This window comes from Saccopteryx leptura, chromosome 2 (genome assembly GCF_036850995.1).
Source record: "Saccopteryx leptura isolate mSacLep1 chromosome 2, mSacLep1_pri_phased_curated, whole genome shotgun sequence".
NCBI lineage: Eukaryota > Metazoa > Chordata > Mammalia > Chiroptera > Emballonuridae > Saccopteryx > Saccopteryx leptura.
This window is the reverse complement of record NC_089504.1, coordinates 170980392-171002461: the sequence shown is the minus strand read 5'-3', so window position 1 is coordinate 171002461 and position 22070 is coordinate 170980392. Positions and strand designations below refer to the sequence as shown.

At 41.5% G+C, this 22070-nt stretch overlaps 1 protein-coding gene across 2 annotated transcripts in view; it reads right to left on the bottom strand.

Moving 5' to 3' along the window:
- The window catches only part of FRY (FRY microtubule binding protein), a 569880-nt gene extending 548183 nt beyond the window's left edge, over positions 1 to 21697 (bottom strand). The window contains exon 1 of one of the 2 annotated variants that reach the window (XM_066369318.1): positions 21515 to 21697. The gene's annotated coding sequence lies outside the window, so the exon portion shown is untranslated. The remainder of the gene's footprint in view (positions 1 to 21514) is intronic. The other variant, XM_066369317.1, reaches the window with a different exon arrangement.
- Positions 21698 to 22070: the final 373 nt, after the last annotated feature.

Sequence of the window (22070 nt, the reverse complement as noted above, 5' to 3'; positions counted from 1 at the left end):
GCTGTTCTGAGAGACATCCTCATGCACAGGAAATCATACTGGGAACCTTCCTTCAAGACCTCTAGGGTAGAAGTATTTACCTGTCTTAGGGGCTGAGAAGTTACTACACAACACCACAGAGAAGCTCTTCCTGAAGTGTTGTGTCCCCAAACATGATTAACTGATTTAAAAATAGAATATGCCCCAAATGGTAAAACCAGTGAATCATTTTCTGACACTGATATTTAAATACAATTCCTTCACTGAGCAAAAAGACAATAAACCAAACAAATATAGCACATGAGGGGGTGGAGAAAATGAATCTGACCTGTTTCCTAGGGCCTGGATTTGACATTTATAGTTCTAATCACAAAGCCGTGGCCAGGGTCGTTTCAGGCTGGGATGTAAAGTTAGTGAGAAGAGGTCATTTCCTGGGTAGAGTTGTATCATTTGTATCATTTCCTAAAGCATCATTAACCTACCTTCCTTCCTTCCTTCCTTCCTTCCTTCCTCCCTCCCTCCCTCCCTCCCTCCCTCCCTCCCTCCCTCCCTCCCTCCCTCCCTCCCTCCCTCCCTCCCTTCCTTCCTTCCTTCCTTCCTTCCTTCCTTCCTTCCTTCCTTCCTTCCTTCCCTCCCTCCCTCCCTCTCTTTCTCTCTCTTTCTTTCTCTCTTTCTTTTTCTTTCTTTCTTTCTTTCTTTCTTTCTTTATCAAAAGATGAAATGTGAATGCCTTTTAGTTTAGTGAGAAGTAATCAGATGAAAAATGCAGAAACACAGCTTATGAGAATAAACTGGTCTGGCCCAGAGGATTACCACATCTGCTGCAGGTAATTTTCAGAAACAGGGAGGCTGCCACCTACACACACCCCAAAATCATTCTGAGACTCATCTCCCCTCACAGCAGATCGCTGACATGAGATGAAGTTATCGCCTTCCCCCATCAGCAGAGCAGATAAAGAGGACTGAGGTCCCCAAAGTGCCTTTCCTGGACCAACAAGAATCACACCAGAGAAGTCACATCACTTGTTCTCACTCTTACCTATGGACTTTTTGCTTTATCTAAATGGTTTACCAAGATTACCCACCTGGGCCAACTAACTTGTGATAAGGCTCAAATTTTCAAATCTGAAGCCATGAGGCTTTTACATTTAGCTCCCAAAGGGCAAAGCTTCCTCCAAGGAGAAGCTATGTACCTGTGGCCTGGGGTCAACAGGGTCAGTCAGCTGCTCACACATCAGAGAGCCCCACCAGATACTTAAGTAAGCGTTTATAGATGTCAGAGTGGTATGGAATCTTTGTTGTTTGCTTTCATTTTTTTCTGAATGACAATTAAAAAAAAATAATTCTCAGACCCAAAGCACTTACAAGCATTCATGATAGTTCAGAGACAATTTTAAAATATGTCAGCCAGGACTCCAGGGTTTCCACTGTCTTCCATCTCTACCCCAAGCTAAGAGCCCAGAGTGCCTCAAATAAGACAGCTAAATTAGTTCTGAGCTTTTCACTTTGTAAAAAGAGCCTACTATGTGTTAGCACAGCTTCTGCTTATCCCTCACAACACACTTGGGAAGCAGGCATTCTAATCTCCATTTCACAGAGGAAAAAGCTCAGCATGGTGAACAATAATAGAAACAGAGCCACTTTAAAATGTGAGGAGCCACTGCGCCACCTCACCCGCAGGTGTTGTAAGGTACCAAAAGCTACATAATCAATATTATATTTTAAGAGGCTTGAAAAACATTTTATTAATTTGGGTTAAGGTGTGCAGAGAAATTGTGAGAAATAGTCTCTGTACTGTGTGATTGGCATAAAACCAGGTTGGCTCTTGGCATTGTATTGTAAATGCAAAGGGGAGGAAAACATGGATTCCCTGACATTCTACCAACCCTGTGGGGAAAGGGGTGAATGGCTAGCCAAGTGCAGGGAGAGAAAAGCCAAAATAAACCTTTTCTTATAGCAATGAGCCATTTGCGGGCATTTGTCCCCACAGAAACTACCTCTCCTATGTAAATGCATGTGGTTAACATGTGTGACTCTGGACAGAGAGATGGCAGATAAACACTAGATAATATAGGAATGCCTTTTAATATGTAAAGAGACATCTTTCTACCATTGTGTTGGCTTGTAAATTTTGTTTTCTCCAAAATGATGTATGGCTTGCAAATTGAACATAGTCCTATCATGTTAAAGGACATATGACTATAACCAATAGTGGTAAAGGGCTCCTAATTGCAATTTTTTACTTCTGTACTTCCCACTTACAAAACTATAAAAACTAGGTAGAACAAAGGGCCGGCACGCTCTCCCTCAGATTTTTGTCGGAGTTGCTGCCGCTTGGCCAAGCTAAAACAATAAAGCTTTGATGTGTAATCGACGGACTTCCTTCGTGTCTTCCATGTTTCGGGTCCCTTCGGATTAGGCTTAACAAAATGGAACCAGGGCTGCCATCTCAGAGGAACTGCCTTGCATGTCTTATGCCTCAAACCTTGGAATATTAAAACAGGGCACAATAATCTTTGAACTGGGCTGAGCAACCCTGTTTCCCAAAAAACTGTTTGCAAAGATAATAAGAAAGCAGTTAATATGATTATTGAATTAATGACTACTGGACTGAAACTTAAAAAATGTTTAGAATTAACACTACTATGTTAGCTTATCTACACCAATAGAAATGCTCCTCTTCTACAGAAATTATTCTTGCTCCTCCCTTTCTCATAAATAAATACCCATTGCCTTTGTCTCCTAATCAAAACATTATCTGGGCTTCTGCCTGAATCAGCATGTCTCCAATAGTTATTCTTTGATCTCAAATAAATGCTTATTGCCTCTCACATTAAAAGGTGTTTTCAAAAACGTTTTAGGTTAAAACACCTACTGTGTGTCAGCTCCTAGTCTGAGTTATGAGTTTTCATGCATAGGAGCAAGGGTTGATTTGTCTGGCCCAGGTTATATTGCCTAATAGAAGGTTTTTGTTCAGCAGTATGATTTCCTATCTCTTCACTGCTGTTTGCCATACCTCATAAACCATAGGGCCAAAGTGTAGGGGACAGTGGACCCCCAGGAACAGACCTAGATTCCTCTAGAGCACTATATCCAGATTGCCCAACAGCCTTCAAAGTCCGCACCCAAACCTAGTGCTGCACTGGGAGCAGTGTCGGGAGGGTGTACCTCTCCTCACCTGTGGACGGACATTTCACACAGCACACCGCAGCGCAGGTTCATTGTAAAGTGAGGGAAGGAGGTAGAAGTATTGTTCTGGTAAATAACGGGGAAAGTAAACTTAGAAGTATATATATATATATATATATATTTTTTTTTTTTTTTTCTGTTGGAACAAAAGAGAACAGTAGTTTAATAGGAAAACAAGAATTTTGTTCCATAAAACACCCAAGATGTAAAGGGACAAATTAACCTATGCATCTCATTAGCAGAGAAAAGCAACTAAATATTTCCTGTCCAGAATGGGCTGGGGCCCTGAATTATCACGTTTATACCTGCAGAGTAATCAGTTTTGTTGCTCAATTTCCATATCTCTAAGTGTCTGGCATTTGTGGAGCAAAGGACTATAACCAGCTCCAACTCTAGTCTGAAACTGAAAAGGGAAAAGAAATTAAATGTGCTCTAGGACAAAAGGAGGAGCTGCTGTTGGAACCAGACTTTCCTATATAACTGAAATATATTTTTATCTAATTAAATAGCACCTAATTTACTTAGTTAGAGCCACTACCACCACAACTATATAGAAGTTCCATGCAAGGAAAGTGTAGGTGTTCAATTTCTTACAGGCTAAAATGGATCCACTTGTGGTGCTCAAAAAAGCATTAAGAAAAATAAATAAATACTGGGAAAAGTGTAATAAAATAGATTCTGTCTACATTTCATGAAAAAGTTAATTGAAAATAAATAAAAATAGTCTCACCAGGTGGTGGTACAGTGAATAGAGCATCAACTTGCGACACTGAGGGCCCAGATTTGAAACACCAAGGTCACCAGCTTGAGCATGGGGTCGCTGGCTTGAGTGTGGGATCATAAACATGACCCCATGGTTTCTGGCTTGAGCTCAAAGGTCGCTGGCTTGAAGCCCAAGGTCACTGGCTTGAGCAAGGGGTCACTGGCTCAGCTGGAGCCCCTTGGTCAAGGCACGTATGAGAAACAATCAGTGAACAACTAAGGTGCTGCAACTATGAGTTGATGCTTCTCATATCTCTCTCTTCCTGTCTGTCCCTGTCTGTCTCTTTCTCTAAAAAAAATAAAAATAAAAATACTTTTTGATTGTTAAGCCTGTGCTAAGAAAGATTATTTGTGTGTGTGTATAAACTAAATCATCAAGCTACTTAGTGTGTGGCCAGTATCTAATCTCTGGGAGACCACATAACTGTAAATACATTTAAATCTGTCTCTAATGACTGAAAAATTACATTTACATGCATAGTGATGTGAGCTGTTCAAAACTCTTGATTTTTCCTTTAGGACTTTATTACTTTCATTATTTTATAATTTGTTTTATTTACAACACACTGTTTATAACATAAATTAAGTCCAAATTTTTGGTCAAGATACAATTAGCAGACTGACTTCAGATAAAGCTGGATAATGGCCTTTGCACTGACAGTTTCTAAAGAGGTCAAAATTTAAACACTATACAGTCTGTTTTAGAATTGTGCCAATGTTATTACAGTGAACTAGAAGTTATTCATTAACCTAAACACATTCTGAGAATAATTAAAACTAGTAAGAATCATTGCCCAAAATTATGTGTTATCAACCCTAACCCACTATTTTTAAAAGAACAGCATTTAAAAAGTGCTCTTTATAGCATAAGAAAGGTATGGAAGCCATCCAGGTAACTGAGGAAATAGTCTGACAGGTATGGAAAACAAACATGACAATCCACAAAGGAACAGGTCCATAAAAGTCAGAGTGAATAAGTAAGAAAGCACAAACATCTGGGGCAATTTAACTGAATGGAAAAATGGTTCCACATTCTTAGGTTTACAGCCCCAGAAGGTACATCCCCATGTTCACACAGAAAAGGGAAAGTTTACTTCAGTACTTCTGTTTCAGAAGACAGGAGAGAGTACCTTTGTTGTAGAAGATTCCTAACAAAGTGAGCTTGAATAAACTGAAAAACATTGTTGGAACACATTCCCTCCCCCATCATAGTAGATAATGAGGCTCCGTTGCACTTGCGAAGTCGTAAGGAACAGACTTTGCAGAAACCCTCCAAACAGTATGCTAAGCTACTGCTGCTGCCCAGATAGTGCTCTGTCTGTAAACAGAGGGATCACTTGGCACTTAAGCAGTGATGGCTTAGGGTCGACTCTGGGATAGTTATATTCACACCTATCAGTCATCACTTCTGTTTTGGTTGGTTAATCCTTAATGAAGATTTTTCAGTAAAGCATATCCTCTTGCTTAATAGGTGTTAAGTAGAATGGAGACCACCTCACAGAATTTGACAAATAAGTCAGTTCATCTACAAAAGTCCAGAAATTTTACTCAAGTTTAGAGATAAAACTCATGAGAAGACTGGATAGTTCAAAAGGTTAGCAGAAGGGTACTTAACCAGTCAAAGTGACTTAGATTCTCCCTTTTAAAATAAGGTTGAGCCCTGGCCAGTTAGTTCAGTTGGTTAGAGTAACTGTCCTGATATACCAAGGTTGCAGTTTCAATCCCCAGTCACGGCACATACAAGAATCAACCATTAAATAAATGCATAAATAAGTGGAACAACAAATTGATGTTTCTATCTCCCTACCTGTCTAAAATCAATAAATTTAAAAAATCAAAAAATTAAATAAAATAAAATTGAACCTTCCATATAATATTGATAATGAAACTGACATTAAGATATTAATAGAAAACTTCCAAAAAATCCATATATTTACTTCTTTTCCTGTATGAATTGTATATTTGGTCAATTCATCACAATCACTGTGTTACCCTATAAAGAACAGTCCTTAAGCTCTCATATCCTAACTTCATATAAACCAGGGCCTGATTATGACTTGATTTCATTTTGACTTACTGTTAGTTCAGATCAGTCATTTTAAGAAGGAGATTCTAAGATATACCTGACCATAAGACACACCTAAAGTTTTGAGGAGGAAAATAAGAAAAAAATTATTCTGAACCAAATGATGTGTTAAAATATTTAATAAAATATTGTATTTTTCACTTCATAGGACACATGGGCATTTTCCCCTCCACTTTTTTGGGGAAAAAAGTGCATCTTACGGAGCAAAAAATACAGTAATTTATACATCATTTCAAGCACCCATTTTTTCCACAGGCCAATATCAATACTCTTTTTTTTTTTTTTTTTCTGAAGCTGGAAATGGGGATAGACAGACTCCCGCATGCGCCCGACCGGGATCCACCCGGCACGCCCACCAGGGGGCGACGCTCTGCCCACCAGGGGGCGATGCTCTGCCCCTCCGGGGCATCGCTCTGTCGCGACCAGAGCCACTCCAGCGCCTGGGGCAGAGGCCAAGGAGCCATCCCCAGCGCCCGGGCCATCTTTGCTCCAATGGAGCCTTGGCTGCGGGAGGGGAAGAGAGAGACAGAGAGGAAGGAGAGGGGGAGGGGTGGAGAAGCAGATGGGCGCCTCTTCTGTGTGCCCTGGCCGGGAATTGAACCTAGGACTTCTGCACGCCAGGCCGACACTACCACTGAGCCAACCGGCCAGGGCCAATATCAATACTCTTGAGCTTATACTCTAAGTGGAAAACAAAATGACTATACTCAATTCTCACCATACTCGTGATCCAAAAGAAGCATATATTTTAAATAATTGTGTTAGGTGTATTTTAGAATTTAGAGCTCTGAATGTTTATTTGGACCTTTAGCTGTTCACAGTTATAGCCAAAGTCATGGGAATTTATGCCCACTAGAGTAAAAATAATAAAGGTCTTCCACAGGAGCCAGTGACAGCCTGGTTTGCCTGTTCTCTGCGTGTCCAACACCCTCCCACAGCCATCAGAACACCTTGGGAGTGGACAGTATCACTCTTCACAAGCTCAGTCTGCCCAGAGTAGCTGACCTCCAACTGGGTGATTTCTTGGATTTGCTGGGTGCTCAGGGAGGTAAGGGTTAGACTTTAAAGCACCCCACTCCCTAGTAGCTGACCTTGGAGGTTTAGAACACCCCACAATTCATCTCTTTTGGGACAATTTTGAATAAAACTCACAAGCTGCAAAGAACAGCCTATTCTAAACTGAGGAGGAAAGCCAGAACTGCGGTACTTAAACACTTTTTGGCCATGGATTCCTTTAAAAACTTGATCAAAGCTGTAGACTCACTTCTAAAACAAAAAGAATACATACATGTTGCCCATTTTACTGTTTTACACAAATTCCAAGGGTGAGATCACTGACACTCTAACCTCATCCAGGGTGCAAATGGAATCAACAGTGCCACAGTCCTCCCCTTCTCCCCAGACCCTCCTGAGCTTTGAGCTGGTTCTTGTTTTCTAAGCTGGTGCTGGTTCCTCGGGGCAGGGAGGGTTAGGGGGGGTGGGGGTGGCTGGCACCGTGTGGGATGGGAGACAAAGGCAGGAGGAGGGCGCAGGCCCGGGCTCCTCTGTCTGCCTCCGGATCACCAGTCCTCACTCTCTGTCCTGGCTAGGATTGCAGCAGACTGTGCCAACTCTGTCTCCTTCTCAATGGGGGTAATTCACAGATTTCTTTTCAACACCTCCAGTATTGTTTTCTGGTGCTAAGGACATGATCCAACAAGAAATCAAGTTTCATGGTTTTAGTGAAATTACCATGCAGAACACATACTGTACTGTGTTTATGTCCAGTGGACATTTCTGATAAACACCTCAACTGTTTAACAACCCCTGAGGAGAAACCAAAAACACCTCAAAGGCACCAGCCTATAAGTACTGGCAAAGTCAGTGTCTGGAAGGCTTTGGAAGACACTGATAATTTATTCAACAGGTCAAGAGTGATCTCCAGGGCCTGAAACACTCCTACTGCTGAGGAGTTAGCCACTTCCACAGCAAAGACGCAGGACAAGCTCAGGTCTAGGTGCCCTTCTCAGCATCTCTGACATCACCAGAGGGCAGTGACCCATCTCATAGTTGAAGCCCAGCCAGCTGTAGGTATGCCAACAGCCAGAGCACCTAATGACATCCTTTAAGAAAACAAAATATTTTATTTCAATTGAGAAGATCCTCAATAAAGTACGATTGTCTGACCACTGTGCTGTACATCTGAAACTAATACAGAATAACATTGAATGTGAAGTGCAATTGAGAAAGAAAATAGCATACCAAACAATAAGCATGCAAATTAAGAAAAAAATTAAGTTAACAAGCTCACTTATAATAGCATCCAAAGAATAAAATATTTAGGCATAAATTTAATTCCACCCCAAAAAGAACCTACCAAATCTTTTAAATAGGGAGTACTGTCTTAGGGAACTTTAGCAGCTGTGATGGTTGCTGAAAAAAACCATATTCTTCAAGTTTGTTCTTTCAGATACATTATGTGGCATCTCTGAAAGGGCAAAGATGTCAGGGGAACAGAAGGCTCCGCACAACAGAAAAGAGAGGGAGCAGGGAAATGGCGACGTAGAAGGAAGTCTCTGAGTTGGGGAGGGAAGGATAAAGAGGTGACACAGCTACCGCACTGGTCACAGAGGAAAGGACCCTGGTAGCACACGGGCACACTGGGGGCTGGCAATTTCCAGGCTCAGTGCCCCTGGGAAAAGAAGGTAAAAGAACAAAAGTATTTGAGGCTAGAAAATTAGGTCTCTGATTCATTTCTGAATGTATGTATATTCATGTGTATTATATATGCATATATATACAAACACACATAAATATACATATACATATGTGTACATATATAATAGTTTCTGTAGGAGGGTGGAGGTAAGATGGTAGATTGAGAAAAGGGGATATCAAGATAAATATAACCTGAAGGGAAGGGGGGGTGCTATGGGGAGGGGGGCAAAGGAGATATTGAGGGGAATACGGGGAGGGGGAATGCATTTGGCGCAACACTAGAATCTATGTAAACACAATAAATTAAAATCAATTAAAAAAGAATATCAATTTATTGGAACTTAGAAGAGTTTTGTTGGGCTTTTGGAAAACTGAGGTAGCAAAAAGAGATTTATATGTTCCTGGGTAGAATATCTGGGTAAGAACCAAGAAGGCATAGTAAGTGTTGATTGTGCTGGTAGAAACCCTTCTTCAGAACTCTTCACAGTGAAATCACTGCAGATCCCAGAGACTGATATTCAAACTGCAGGATCATAAAGACAGGCTGGATCTGCTCGTCTCTTAGCATCCCAATTCTGGCTACCCTGTGGCTCATTGGCCTGTGAATTGGGAAAATAAAAATAGAAACTCAAATCAGTCCATCTGTGAACAGCTCTAGTTGAAGATGGGGGGGGGGGGGTTAAACGATCATGAAGTTCGGTTATGAGCTGTGGGTTTCAATTCTCTTTGGCCTCATGGTTCCCAAGGGAAGCAGTGTTTGTGAGTCAGTTGAAGAAATGGAAATACTCCAATGGGGAGGATGTCAGCATTCTGAATGGCAGCTTTTGACTGGCAGATGGCTTTGGTTTTCAGAGGCTAGTTGGCAGGGCAGTGTCTCCTGACAGTAATCTATCAGAAGATGCAAGGCAGGAAAAGCTCATGTGTACTTCCATGTCAGAATGGAAGAGTACCACCAGGATGGCTCCAAGATGCCCAGGGGATGATGAAATAGTGAAGAGCTCATGACTACAAGAACCAAGAAAATACAACTAAGGTAGAGATGCTGTCTAATATGCCTGTGAATGTCCAAACTGAACGCTGTTGTTGAATTTGTTTCTATTGTCTGGCAAAACAGCTAAGAAAACAGTAAAAGAAAATCCCAATGTGTAATTCTGTCTCAAGTGGTTTCTGAATAAAGCCTTATGATTCACCTTCTCTAGTGCTGGTTCAGGATTGTTATTATTATTTTTGTTTCACTAGTAATAAATGAAAAAGAAGTCAGTGGACATAGAATTCCAACTTTCCACAACACTTTTTGATTTTTGCCAAAGCACAAAGAACACCATTAAGTGCTGGTTATAAATGTGTATGTTTTATGCTCTGGGCTGATCAAGTAATGATGTAACATTTGTATTTCAACACCCAATATATCTGTTCATCTTCCTCAATGCCATGGACTAAAATCTGAGTACTCATGCTACATACTTGACATTTACATATCTTAGGTAAGTAAGTGTTCATGAGCCATGTTCTTTTTCCTTCTGTCATTTTGCCTTTTAGATTTTTTTATTATATTTTATCATTTAAATGATTTTCAGTTTGCTAAATTCCATCTTTGTTTTTATAAGATGACATAAATATTCAAAAAATCTTCAGTGCCTTCAGACTTGGAATAGATATTATTTTGCTTAGTTTCCCTCACCCTCTCCCATCCTTCTTTTGACTACTTCTTTAGAGCAGATGAAGGGAAACAGCCCCTAACCACACACCCCCCCCACATGCACAGTCTCCCAACTGTCAACATCCCCCACCACAGTTTTGTTACAATTGATGAACCAACACTGTAACATCATCATCACCCAATTCTATAGTTTACAATTCACTGCTGGTGCTGTACTTCTGGATTTAGACAAATGTGTCATGATATGTAACCATCATTATGGTATTTCTTTTCATTCTCCAAATGAACACTATAGCTTATGTGAAATTTAATGCAATATTTGGTTATGACCAAAATATGTTATTCATTTTCTTACTATTTTCTCTTTAATCTGTTATTCTATTGTTCTAGCAAGCTTCACTGAGTGATTGATCCTCTCTTCAAGATTGCAGTACTTGTTTTTTTATGTCTTAAAATACATTCACTAAATAACCTAAATCAAAATCTGAAATTTGTGTACTATTATTTTTAATCCAATATCATAGAATTTTAATAATAGTCATTTATAATAGAACTTTTTACATTTCTTAAGTTTATCTTCACAACTTCTATTTGTTAAAACTTCAGTTTTGATTCTTCATTCTAGATGATTTAACTATCAAATTATGAAGTATTTTGCAAAGACTTTTATTCCTAATTAATAAGGCTCTTTGAGCCAAGGAGGGCAAGAATTCCTGCATCAACCAGTCAAATTATATTTTTCATTCAGCAGATAGTTACTAAGCACCTATGATTTGTAGGCACCTTCCCAAGCTCTAGGGCAAGCATATGACACTTTCCGCTCCACTCCCAAAAGAGTAAAGTTCAAATCGAGTCAAGGTTAAAGCTCAAATACAATGAAAATATCTAGAACAGCTATGGGGGCTGTCCTCTGGCCCCTCCCCCTCCCATTATAGGGTCTTATAAGTACCAATATAGAGGAAGGGTTCTGGGAAGCAAAGGGCTCCTAAGTGTACTGATGCTGAGAAATACCTTAAAGTGCTTTAAGGTAATGTTCATTACATTTTTTAGAAAATTCAAATGTTTCTGCATATTATTTCATTTGATCGAATACATCAATTTTTACAGGATCTTGATTTGTGTACAGAATCAGAGGTTAAAAGGCCATAGGACCCTGGGTTGTAAAATGTATACTAGCTTAAGAGCCATGCTTCACTTGACGTATCCTGAGCACCCGAGGGCTGGCTGACCAACATCAAATCTAGGTCAGCAACATAGGCCAGGCAGAAACGCTTTCATTGGCCAGTTTGGGCTAATATTGCTGCTTTAATTAGAGCCATGATGTCAGTTTGGAAACACAATGGGTAAGTAGCTGTGCTCCAGCAAAAGTATTACAACAATTCCCATTGACGCAGATAAGCTCCCACACAATGCCAAGAAGAGGTGTACATCTGCACTGAGTGGAAGAATGCTAAGTAGAGGGCAACCTTAGAGTTCTCACTGTGAAGGAGTTACCCTTCTCAGATTAGTGGATTGACCTCCTGCCTAAGTTTTCATTACTCTTTCTTAATGTGCATGGTCAAGATGCTAAGGAAAATTCATAAAACTTTAAAGATGTTATCATAGTTACAACCACCTAAAGAAAAGTTAGAAGGCTCTTCACAGCAACAACTTACTCCGTTTTCTTAGCTGTGAGTCTTAACACTCCCAGCCTCATGTACTCCTGCCACTCATCATTAAAAGTAATGTTTTCAGTCTAACTCCATGTCCATCCCGCTTGTCACCACCCTCCATTAGCATTGTCAAAGTGGACACATGTTAGTGCAGGTAAGTTTTAAACATTCTTTGTCTCAACTTGTCACCAGCACATGCCCTAATAATTGCCTTCATATAACTCTGTATGTTTCTTTGTGTGTATGTATAGCATCCATCATCTAATCAGTACTGACATGCAGTAAAGTATGTAGCATGCTGTTTCGAGAAACTTATACTTAGAAGTCTACTCCTGAGCACAACAAATGAAACACACAATTCACGTTGCAGTTCCCATTTTACTCTGAGGAACACACCTCTTAAAAAGTTGTCTGTAACTTTCATGTTTCCTGACTTTTGTTGATATTCCAAATCCACAGTGAATAAAGAACTACCTCAAACATAGAATTACCTTGTTGATTTTAAGATCTTACAGCTAAAGCTGTATTTGCTGAAGGGTTTATTTATGTTTCTAAAGACTCCAGGGTTCTGTCTCTGCTTCCCCCTGGGTGGCTCAGTTTTCATCTGTGGATCCTCAGTGGAGTGTGCAGTTTCTCGTTTGTCTTCTTCTGAGGATGAACAGTGAACACCTGACTGCAACATCCAGCAAAGCCTGACTGTGTGTATGGCTGGACCATCTGGCACCATGACTCAGATTTAATTAATGGTTACTGGATGAGTACCATATATCAGACCCTGAGCGAGGCGTCTCTGCACATTTGGCTGAATACTCTGTGTGTACATGGGCCTAATTCATTAGGTGGCTATTTAAAAAATTCCCATGTGTTAACCATGTCTTTTATTGTCTGTATTCTGATATTCTGACACCTTGGGGCCTTGTTGACTCTGGAAGGACTACCCTTTCCAGGGTAAGCCAGTTCTTGGAGATAAACATCTTGTTTTCCAGTGTTCCTTTCATATACAAACCAACCAATCCCAGTCCAAACTCCCAACCAGCTCCGTAACTGGTTCTCACACTCAGGGCTCCTGCCATAATTACCTCACAGCCAGGTGCAGAGAACTAAGGCTATCCCTATGTCCCAGAGCCCTCAAAAATTACCCCCAGCAGCCAATCCTAATCCTGCTTACCTTGCCTCTCCTGTTCTTTCCAGTGGTAACCACAATAAACGCTCTTGTCACACTTTCTCCGTATTCCCTCTGACCCTGCTGCTTCTCTGGGCAGCCCTGCATGACATACTGTCTCTTGGTTCCCAGGGAATGTGAGTGTGATAAATGTCTTCTTTTATGGCAGTGATTTCTCTGTCTGTTTGTCTTACCATAACTGATTAAAACAAATCACCCTACACAATCACAGAATTCACAACTAAGATTATTCTGTTTTTCTTTCATTCTACCCTTGTGTTCAATAAAAATAAGATTTAAACTTTTCTTTTTGTCATTTGTCTGGTCCCTGGTAACAATACTTAATAAAAGGAAGTATATGTAAGATAAGATCCTTTAGTGGATAAACCAAAATATTTAATTAATCACTATTTTCTCCTATGTGAACAAGCCAGCTCTATCTGTCTGCCAGGCCCCTTCCCAGCACCCACCGCCATGCCACACTGCTTCACGCATACTCAGGGAGAGTCCGGGGTGACCCTCTGCCCACATTATTCATCCTTCCCCTGAGCCAGCAGACTAAATGAATCTCAGAAACCCACCAGTGAGCTCCGTTTGTTACACATGGGTTTCAGAGGTCCCATATTTCACTGGACTGGAATCTGCGTGTGTCTTTGCAGGTCCAACCATTATGTCCACAGACCATGGGGTAGTTTGGACAATGCTAACTTGTTTCAATCATCAGGATTGCTTCAGAGCTCACTGCTATGCCACACTCCCCTGCCATGCCTCCTTCTGTGGGCATCCTCATCAAGCTTGCTATCCTTGTCCTAGATATGCCCTCTGCTTCATCAGGGAAAATGAAGGAAATAGAGTCACTGACAGAGGGAGGTCTGCGCTGCCAATCAAAATTTTTATTGTCATTTTTGTGTTTCTTTGTCAAATGTCAAAATGTAAAGGTGGCCTTTTGGGGAGGTTAAAAAGTGGACTGCGAGGCAAGGCCTTTAAGTAGATATGCGTGTTCTTGAGGTGTACATCCAGATAGGTTACCAGCACTGGGTTCTGTTTCAGAAGAGCCTATGAAGGAAAGGGTTAATTCTGGTACATGTTAAATATACAATAGGACAAGTTCATAAAATTGAACTAAGTGTAAAATTCAAGTCATTAATGATTTTGGACTATATAAAAGAACCAATATGAGTTGTTATTAATCCTTCAGTGGTCAAAGAGCAATAAGAGCCACAATGGGGAGTTCTAGTCAAGATGGGAGTACAGGTAAATGTGGTACTTGCATCCCCCCACAACCACATCAAAGTTACAACTAAACCAAATAACAACCATCATTAAGACCCATCTAAAAACAAACTGAACAGAAGTCCTATAACTAAGGCTATAAAAAAGAAACCACACTGACACTGGTAGGAGGGGTGAAGACATGAAACAAGCTGGTTCCATACATGGCAGATAAAAATCTCTGCTACAAAGGGTTACCAAGGAGCTAGGGGTCCCAGGCCCACACCAATCCTCACAGCCCAGAGTTCTAGTTCCAGGAAGAGAAGTCCCCATAACTGCTATCTGTGAAAACCAGCAGGGAGGGATTATGGCTGAGAGAGAGGGAGGCTCCTGGAGTCTCAGGTATTCCACTTAAAGGGCTCTAGCACGGTTTATTCAGATTCACTCGCTCTGAGCTCTAGCGCCAGGGCAGCAGCTGGAAAGGTGCCAAGGACATAAAAAAAAAACAAATTGGCTTTAAGGTGAGGGTTGGAGAGGCAGTTTTCTCCCAGAGTGCTGCTAGAGGTCACTGTTCCTTTGCTAAGCCCTCCCCTCACAGAGCTCACAGGCTGGCACCAGATCCAAGTCTCCATCAACTTAGATAACATGGTTCTCCATGCCTGGTGATTCCATGAGACCCTGCCCCATTCAACTTGCAGGCCCACCCAAGCCATTTCCAGTGGCTTTTTCATACAAATGGCCTGTGTTGGCTTATGCTATGGACCTTCCTAAAATCTCTCAAAGGTCCACAAACCCAAAACAAGCATAATTTGACCTCCACATGCTCCATACCTCTTGCTAAGTGGCCCTAGGTCTGGCACTAGTGACAGGAGAACTCATTTCAAAGCTTGGCTACTCCCAGGCATCTCTCCAAGCCCAGCACAAATAACAGCCATCTGCAGATCTCTCTGTACTTTATGCTGGGTGTCCCTGGGCAAGGCAAAGTCAGTGGCTGACCTTGGCCTGCATGTCCCAGGAAACTTCAGAGGCAGCACACCCAGTGGACAACTTCAGATCATGCCAGAGTACCATTCTACCCCCTCCATGAATGGTACACTCAAGGGGTGGACTCAGCAGGACTTTCTACTGAAGGGAATTCTGCTCTGTGGGGTCAGCACACACAGCATCTCCTCTGCTATAGTCACCACCAGTTCTCCCAGCTGATCAACCTGGGGGTAAATCCATCCCACTGATGTGCCAACAGCAATGAAGGCTCAATTACAACAGGAGGATGTAGACAGCTCATGAGAGGCAGGGAAGACACCTGGTGCACCCAGCTGAGGTGAACAGAAGGCAATGCCACTATGCTCGACAGGACACATACTACATAAGGCCATCCTACCAACCTAGGACATGTAGCAGTCCTACCTAACACATAGACACAAACATAAAAAGGCAGCCAAACTGAGAAGAAAAAGAAATACGTCCCAAATGAAAGAACAGGAGAAATCTCCAGAAAAAGAACTAAATAAAATGGAGGCAAGCAAACTACCAGATACAGAGTCCAAAACAATGGTTATAAAGATGTTCAAAGAACTTAATAAGAACCTCAACAGTATAAAAAAGGACATAAAAATCATAAAAAAGAATAAAATCAGAAGTGAAGAATACAATAACTAAAATGAAGAATAATACACTAGGAGGAATCAAGGAATCAGCCGATTAGATGAAATAGGATTGAATCAGTGATTTGGAAGACAAGATAGCATAAAAAAAAAAATTCAATTAGAGAAGCAAAATAAAATAACAGAAAACAATAAGAACAGTCTAAGAAATCTCTGGGACAACATCATATGTAACAACGTCTGCATCATAGGGATGCCAGCAGGATGAGAGAGAGAGAGAGAGAGAGAGAAAGGGATTGAGAACCTATCTGAAAAAATAATGACAAAAAACTTCCCTAACCTGATAAAGGAAAAAGACACATAAGTCCAGGAAGCACAGAGAGTCCCAATCAAGATGAACCCAAAAGGCCCACACCAAGACACATAATAATTAAAATGGCAAAGGCTAAAGACAAAGAGAGAATCTTAAAAGCCATAAGAGAAAAACAGTTAGCTACAAAAGAGCTCCCATAAGACTGTCAGCTGTTTTTTCAACATAACCTATTCAGGTCAGAGGAGTTTGCCTGAAATATTCAAAAAGATAAAAAGCAAAGACCTACAACAAAGATTATTCTACCTAGCAAACCTATCATTTAGAACATTTAGAAGAACACATAAAGAGTTTCCCAGAAGAAGCTAAAGGAGTTCATCACTAACAAACCAGTATTATAAGAAATGTTAAAGGGTCTTCTTTAAGAAGAAAAAAAATAAAAATTAAAAATATGAATAATAAAATAACAATACATATCTATCAACAATTACTTAAGTGCAAATGGATTAAATTCTCCAATCAAAAGACACATGGTGGCTGAACAAATAACAAAACAAACCCCTTACACATGCTGTCTGCAAGAGACAGACTTCAGATCAAAAGACACTCACAGATTGAAAGTAAAGGCATGGAAAAAAAAATTTCATGAAAATGGAAACAAACAAACAAACAAAAACCAGGGTAGCAATATTTATACCATACACAATACACTTTGAAACAAAAGCTATAGCAATAGACAAAGAAAGACCCAGCAATTCCACTTCTGAGTTTTCATCCAAAGAAATGCAAAATACTAATTAAAAAAGACATATGCAGCCATATGTTCATTGCAGCATTATTTTATAGACAAGATATAAAAACAACCTAAATGTTTATCAATAGATGAATGGATAAAGATGTGTATGTATATACATACTAGTATTACACAATAACACTAGATTATTTAAAAAATGAAATCTTGCCAAAGAATCTAAAGAAGAAAATAAATAAACAAACAAAACAGAAACAGATTCACAAATAAAAAGAACATTTTGATGGCTGCCAGATGGGAGAGGAGGTTGGAAACTGGGTAAAGAAGGTGAAGGGATTAAGAAGCACAAATTGGTTGTTACAAAACAGTCACGGGGATATAAAGTACAGAATAGGGAATACAGTCAACAATATTTTAATAACTATGAATGGCACCAGGTGGGTACTAGACTTATGGAGTGGTCACTTTGAAAGCTATATAAATGTCTAACCACTGGGTTGTATACCTGAAACTAATATAATAGTATATGTCAACTGCAATTGAAAAATGTAAAAAAAATTTTAAATTTCTTTTACCCTGAAGAAGTTTTGTAAAGACATGAAATATTTTGAACAGGGCTCCATAAATAAAATCAAGAACTTACTGCTCACCTGTACCCTTTTTATATGTTTGGCATAAACGTCAATGTTAGAATATGCTCTCTAATATCTCATTCTTGGGATATGTACTGAGATTAGCTAGGTGGTGACACACAGTAGAGAGCCAGACAGAAAAACACCTTGCCTTCCTGGAACTTGGAGTCAAACAAAATGAATGACTAGAGGAATGAATGGATGGATGAGTGCATGCATATTTGTCTTCATTTGGCATTTCCATACTACCTTGCAAAACAAAACCGAAATGCCTTACCAAACTAACAGAAGACACAGAAGATAAACGTGGATTACAGTTTGTTACTGAGACATATACAAACTGATCACCTATCATGCCCTAAGTTATGCTACTAAAGGTACCAGCAGGAAAAAGTACCAAAACCCATAGAGAGATGAAGGAAACTTGAAAGTACTGAGACCAGTGTGACCAAATTATGCAGTGTCATGGAAGACCACTGTCAAAGTGCCACATCCTAACATAACTAGCCATATTTTCTCTTCCTTTTTATATAAAATAAAAAAAGTGCTGCCTGACCAAGCGGTGGCGCAGTGGATAGAACATCAGACTGGGATGCAGAAGACCCAGATTCGAAACCCCAAGGTCATCAGCTTGACTGTGGGGTCATCAGCTTGAGCACGGGCTCACCAGCTTGAGTGTAGGGTCACTGGGTTGAGCATGGGATCATAGACATGACCCCATGGTCTCTGGCTTGAGCCCAAAGGTCACTGGCTTGAGCAAAGGGTCACTCACTCTCCTGTAGCCACCCCACCCATCAAGGCACATAAGAGAAAGCAATCAATGAACAACTAAGGAACTGCAATGAAGAATTGATCCTTCTCATCTCTCTCCCTTCCTGTTTGTCCCTATCTGTCCTGCTCTCTCTGTGTCAAAAAAGTAAATAAATAAATAAATAAATAATAATAATACTAGAACTTAAAACTGATGGCATTTAAGATCTGATGAAGCAAAGATGGTTTGCTAGGTAATTTAGAAGTTTTATATATAAAAGAGAATACAGTACGGAAGTTTGCTGATATTGGACAGTTTTAAGTTAACGAGCTATTTGCATGAACCCAACTTTAGGCAAACTGTGCACTGTCAATAATTTGGGTAGTTTTGTAAATCACTACTAATTTTAAATAAGTCTACTTCATTCTATCCCAACCATGTTTGTAGTACGTATATTTTCCATCCTGGTGCAAGAGTATGGCCACAAGCACACCTCACACTACTTCCCCAGCTTTAATTAGCATGGCTCCAGTTTTGCTCAGTTTAGAGATGCTGGAGGGGAGATACTGAGGCTGTCTTCTAAACTCAAACCCAAACACTGCTGCAGGAGATTGAGAGAAATAATCAGACAGGAGAGTCCACTTGAAATCTCAAAACACTCATATGGGATTTTGAGACTCTCAGTGCTAGAGTAACATGCGTAAAATGCAAACCACAGGAGTATGTTTCAAAGCAGCATATGGTCATAGCTCAAAAAATGCATTTATTCCTTTTGGGCTTAGTAATGCCAATCATTTTGGAACCAGAGAGAGCTGAAAATTATACCAAGGATGAGAATACACACATACATACACACACACACACACACACACACACACACACACCCCTAAGGAAGGGAAGTAATAAAACAATGGCTGTTGATTATAGAAGACACAACTGTTTTCGGCTAAGCTTCAAAACTTACTGTGTCACAACTGTGACATCAGTTTTTGATACTGCTCAGCAAAGTGACAACTGCCTAAGTGTAAAAGCAAGTAATCAAATCAGAAATAAGTGTGTGGCCACATACATCGCAAGACAACATGTAAACAGGTTTGTATATGGTGAGCACATATCTTCAACGGTGTTGACAACAGGCTACAACATATACATGGCATATCACACTATGGAGAAGGCTGCTTCCTGCTCCCAGGGACCGAGGTGAGTTTCCTTTCTGGTCACAGAAGACAATCCAGGGATTCTTTAGACTAGAACTACCTTTCTACAATATTTCCTTTCAGTCTTTCCTTTCATTTCGTTGGCCTTTGTCAGAAATCCCCTGATAGTTCTGCAGGAGTATGAGTGTACCAGTGTGAACACAAAAGGGGATGTGTTGCTGCCAACTGCTGGGATGTATGTAAATGTGCAGACCTAAAATAGACTTGATGGCTGTGAGGGTAGAGACTTCTGTGTTTGCTCGTGAGGGAAAAACTCAGTTACCTGTCTTCAGAAACAATTTATCTGAAAGGGCAAGGAGTTTATGTCTGGAAATGTCCATCTGATCTGCATGCTGAGGACTGGGGGTGGAGGAGAGTCTAGGAGTCCCTGATGCCACCCCTTCGTGAAAACACCTGCCAGGCACAGGCAAACAGTGGTGGATTCCCAGAGGAATCTTGGGAAAAACACATAAACTCTAAAATAGAGAAAGTAATCATACCTCATCAGAGTGATTGTAAGAATTAAAGTAATATTAATAAAACACCTAGTAATATATCTGGCACATAAAATGTGTTTAATATATCAACACAGTGCTGTCACCACTGACTAAGGAAGTTTCCTTCTCTTTATGATGTAAATGTTTTTATAGATATGATGTGACCTGCTATGGGGGTAAATCACATGAACTACAGAAACGTTGCTGTCCTTGGCTAAGGGTCTCCCCAGGGTACAGAAGTTGGTATTACGAAGCTGTCTTACAGGGTGACTATGCCTTGGTAAGATATAAAGTAACTGAGAATCCACATATGTGATCAGAATGGTATCAGATTGATTAGAATTAGATAGAATTCAACAAATGTTTTTTGAGATCTGCTAATTTCAAGCCAATGGGATACCTGCTTTTACTACCTCTACCCCGAGCTGCTTTGTGTTCTTACAATATTGTGCGAAACTAATTCTGGCTCTAATTACTTCTCTGCTTCAGAGAAAGTTCTGTAAAGTGAAAATCCTTACCTAATAACCCATCTTGATTTGAAGGCTGACACTTTCTCCTATCTTCAAGTGGGCACATGTGCTCTGTATTCTTTGTTTCCACCTGTCACCCTGAGAACTGAGCCACAACCTCCCCTCCCTTCCCTGCTCTCTAGAGTAGCCAGGGCTCAGGGAAAGCATGTGGCAATAAGGCATTCAAAACTTCACAGAAGTAATCACTGGGAGCTTGGACACACGGTGAATGGGGGCTTTCATTAGAAGTTAAGGTCCGTTGACTCATTTTTGAAGCTCTTAGAGCACAGACCTTGGTAGAGCCCATTGTAGGGGAGAGAAAATGGGGACGGACATTGTTTACCTGTTGCACTGCTTTTAAGCAAAAGGGGGTTCCCACAGACGAATGTCCTCAAGGAAGGGCCTGTGTCAGGAATGCTGCTTGGGTCAGAAAGTGGCATGGGCTCCTAAATGCCCCTAATTGGAGGGGGCTGCCTCTCTTAAAGGCGCGGACCAGGGGAACACCAATCTGATTTCGAAAGTCTCAGCATCAAACATTCTCCTGAAAAAAAACTCCCTTTCAAACCACATGGAGGCAGGAGGCAGGAGGATGGGGATGCTGCCAGCTGCTGTCCAGAGACAGTCTCCCCCCGCCACACACACACTCACACACACACTCACACACACACTCACACATTCACACACACACTCACACACACCTCATACACACACACACTCACACTCACACTCACACACTCGCTCCCTCCCTCTTCCTCACCGGGACGGCCGCGCAGTCGCGGAGCCCCGCCCAACTCCCGCCCCCCAGCGGGCCCACCACTGGCCCAAAAACCCGGTGCCCCGAGCCGGGGGCGGAGGGGGCCGCTACCTTAGGAACAGGCCAGGGCTCTGGCGTTCGAGGAGACCCACAGCATCGCCGGAACACCGTCGCCGCCACCACAGGCTACTTGGCCGCGCCCAGGGCCGGGGCCGATGGGCAGCCCGCGCCGTAGCAGCCGCCGCCAGAGCCGCTCGCGCCCGGGACGCCGCTCCGCTCGCTGCGCCGGGCTCGGCTGCCCAGCGACCGCCACTGTCAAGTGGAGCCCCGCCCATTATGCGCCAGGATTGGCTGTCGGCCTCTATGGCCCGCTCCCGGTCCGCGCCCTCTCGCTCCGGTGCGCGCGCCGCCAAGGAGGGTCCCGGGGTTGGGCGAGGCTTCCTGTGGGCGCGGTTCTGAGCCTTCGCTTCCCAGCTTTGCGGTGTCCCTTTCCCGGGCCAAGGGGAAAGAAACGGAGGACACAGCTTTTCTAGGGGAGGAGGGCTGACCCACATCTGTTGTGGAATCTGAAGTATATAGATACATTTATTAAGGGAGCCCAGGGAAGGCAGCCGAAGGTGGGGCATTGAAATTGTAGCCATGGGGTGTTTTTATTTTTGCTGGTTGG